Source organism: Suncus etruscus, chromosome 8, assembly GCF_024139225.1.
Source record: "Suncus etruscus isolate mSunEtr1 chromosome 8, mSunEtr1.pri.cur, whole genome shotgun sequence".
NCBI classification, from domain to species: domain Eukaryota; kingdom Metazoa; phylum Chordata; class Mammalia; order Eulipotyphla; family Soricidae; genus Suncus; species Suncus etruscus.
The window spans coordinates 117,710,600-117,714,559 of NC_064855.1; positions in this window are offsets into that span (position 1 = coordinate 117,710,600).

Consider the following 3,960-nt stretch of genomic DNA (forward strand, 5'->3'; position numbering starts at 1 on the left):
AATAAAGAGGTTTTGGTTTGACTTAACATGTGGAGAGAAACCACGAGGTGAGAAGCAAACTGACACCATGATTCTCTCCTGACTGACTCAGATTATTAATTCTTCACAGCTACCCTGTTTCAGACTTGTTCGCCCGGGGTTAGAAATATGGAATGTGGGGTAATTTTACACTGGACTATAATTTGAACTTGGGTAAATGTTTTCTTGCATCTCTCTTTTTTTAATTTTTTATTTAAGCACCATGATTACAAACATGATTATAGTTGAGTTTCAGTCACAAACAGAACACCCCTCTTCACCAGGGCAACATTCCCACTCCCAATGCCCCCCCCCTTTTCGTGCCCTTCCTATAATCGAGATAGGCATTCTACTACAGTTATTTTTTTAAGTTCAGTAAGCTTTTTTTTCTTTCTTAAAGGATAAGTGTTTAAATAAATACAGTAGTAAAGGTGTGAAAGTGTCCATCGCTGTTGTTTGTATAGGCCCAGCAAAATATGAGGAAAACGGAAAAAAAAAATCCTTGGCCTGATTACAAGAAGGCCTCACCCCAGAAGTTTATTGGCATAAGACCGACTATGGGCTCCAGGCATACCAGTCTGTTCAACCCCTGAGTTGTTCTCCGTGGTCCCAGTGAAACTTTTTTACACTTGCATCTCTATCTTGCATAAACCAATGAACACAAAAAAAACTCAGTGTCCCAGTAGAAAAAGGAATTTAAGTTCGAAGAACTAAATTGTGTTTTCCACCCACACAATTTGTGCATAATAGTGCATGTAATAGTGATGTTTTTCTCTTATTTCTCTCCGACTCCTCAAATCTAATGCAAGATACAAACCCATGTTTTTAACGTCTGTGTACTCGAGTATTTCCAACATATGGAGACATGATGCAATCATTTCTTTTGGACGAGGCCCCAGGGATGTTATTTCAGAACTCAGAGTGACTCATCTGTCTAGCATGAGGAGATGGTCCCCTGTTGGTGCCCTTGATAATGTCACCATTATTGCTGAGTTGGGCAAAGAACCAAGGTAGTAACTCAATCAGCAGACCCTTAACACATGTGTAAAGCACTTAAGCTGTGCAGGTTTCCCCTTGAAGGGACCTGATGACTGAATTCTGATTTCCGCTCAAGGGTTTCTGCTAACACTGTGTGAAGGACTAAGTGAAGACCAGACTTGCTCCGTTTTTCTCTAGAAATTGAAAACTGGAAGCCCTTCCACTTGTTGCGCTGAATGTACCTTCCCTTAAAAGCTATATTCTCACTTACCATCATCCAAGTGGTACATGAGAGAGCATCTGTGAGCACCTGTGCTGACTCCTCAGTGTCCCCCAAAGTTCAGAGTTCTCAGGAACTTTGTGAGGCATATTCTGTGGGTGTCAGTAAACACATATATGTTTTTATCATATGTGTCAATATATATAGATGCCAACAAGTAGTGTCACTGGATCATATATTTAGCCACAAATTATTTTTTGTATGTTTGTTTGGTTTTTGTTTTGTTTTGTTTTTGAGTCACACCCGGCAATGCTCAGGAGTTATTCCTGGCTTCTACGCTCAGAAATCACTCCTGGCAGGCTCGGCGGCCCATGGGCCACATGGGATGCCACGATTTGAACCACCATTCTTCTGCATGCAAGGCAAACACCTTGCATACTATCTCTCTGGCTCCCTAGAGTCTTTTTAATGACCTAAAAATATCTCTGCTCCTCCAATTCATTTTTCTCTTTCTCAGGTCCCCTGGAAATCACTATCTTTTGCTGTTTCTCTAGTTATGTATTTTCAAAAAGCCACTTAGTATGTAGTATGGGGCTTTTAGAGATCAGTTTCTTTCACTTTGTAACGTGCATTTAATGATTCGTTCGTGTCTTTTTTTTCTTTTGGGGCCACACCTGGTGGTGCTTAGAGGTTGCTTCTGACTCTGCGCTTAGAAGTTACTCCTGGTAGTGCTAAGGGGGGGCCATATGGAACGCTTGGAATCAAACCCAAATCAGCTGTATGGAAGGCAAGCAATGTCCCTGCTGTGCTATAGCTCTAGCCCTATGGTTTAAAATAAATCTTTCTAAGTTGGAATTTTAATGTTGTTTGTTTAATTCTGGATCACACCCAGCTATGCTCAGAGGTTATTCCTAGATCTGCACTCAGGAATTACTCCTGGCAGTACTCAGGGGACCATATGGGATTGTGCAAGATTAGCATCCTCCCTGCTATACTATCTATCTTGTCCCTCGTATGTGTCTTTTAAGGGTTCATAACTCATATATTCTTAATTGTAATTAAGATTTCGTATTCTGAAATCCACATCTTTCTTGCTGCAGGATTTTGGCAATAATAAATAAAGTTATGACATCTAGAGAAATAGTGTTTTCTGACATGCTGAGAATGTGGCTATTCTGTAAGAAATTGCTCCACTATCTTCCAAAGTAACAGAGCCACTTTACACTTTTTCTTATATAAATATTTTTGCATCTGTCATTTTTTATTTTGTGAATATCATGATCAGATTGCAGAAAATTTTAATTTGTTGAGTGGGGGGCTTTTGTGGGCAGAGGGGACACATCCAGACTCTGTACGCAAGGATCACTTCCAGGTAGGCAGGAGGGACCATATGGGGTGCTAGGAATCAAATCTGGGCCAGCCACCTGCCTTCAGGAGCCCTACCTGCTAGACTAATGTTCTGGCTCCAAGCATTTTCAGAATACTTATGTTTGAGGTCACTCTTTGGAAGGTCATATCAGGTACCTTTGAAATGGAATTGCTGGCATTTGTGTCTCCTTTTTCTAATTTTTTCACTGGTGTGTTAAATTTTTGTTCGAATATGTATTCACATTTTGTATTCATAAAGCATAAAACTAAATCTAGGGCTGGGAATTGTCCACAGCATTAAGCTTATGCCTTGTGTGAGGGAGCCCAAAATTCGATCCCAAGCATCATCAGGGCGGACCCTCAAACACCAGGCTGGCAGTAGGTCTTGTTCTCTACTGGTGTAACCCCAAAATAAATCTATTCATCACTCTTTTTTTTGTTTTGTTTTTTTGTTTTGGGGTCACACCCGGCAGCGCTCAGGGGTTACTCCTGGCTCTATGCTCAGAAATCGCTCCTGGCAGGCTCAGGGGCCCATATGGGATGCTGGGATTCGAACCACCGACTTTCTGCATGCAAGGAAAACGCCTTACCTTCATGCTATCTCTCCGGCCACTCATCACTTTTTTTTAAAATATTTTTTCTTGGGGAGAAGGACTTTGAGCCACGTCCAGTGGTGTTCAGGAGCTACTCTTAGCTCAGTATTCAGGACTCATTCCTGGCAGTGCTCAGGAACATGCTGAGCCCGAGTTTAAACTGTTGGCTTCTCTCAGGCCCCATCACTTCTTGCTTTTGACAAATTTAAAATATACAGAAAAGTCAAAGTCAGAGCAATAGCATGGCTGGTAGGGCATTTGCCTTGCATGCGACTAACTGTGGTTGGATCCACGGCATCCCATATGGTCTCCTGAGCACCACTAGGAATGGCCTCTGAGTGCAGAGTAACCACTGGGTACTGCTGAGTATGTCCCCAAAACTTAAACAAAACAAGCAAAAAAAAAAAAAAACAAAACCAGAAAAGTTACCAAATAAATGATCCACCAAATACAAAAATCTAGGCTTTTGTACTCTTATTTCAGCAAGCAGAATTCCTGGAAGGAGATGCTGACCATTTGGTCATTTCCACCCCTGAGTTCATGCCCATTCTTGTTTTCCTGTCCTGGGAGAGAGGGGGCTCCCTTTGACCACTGGAATAATACTTACCTCTCTCAGCATAGGCTGGGACTGGAGAAAAGGGGTTGGGATAAGGGATAAGGGTGAGCCCCTTTTGCAAGCCCCCTGATCCTCCTAGCTCAGGTCTCTGCTCTGCAGGTAGCCTGGGGTTCCATTGGGCACACAGCAGGATACGTGTTAGGTAAGCCACCTTGTAGCCAGACCCC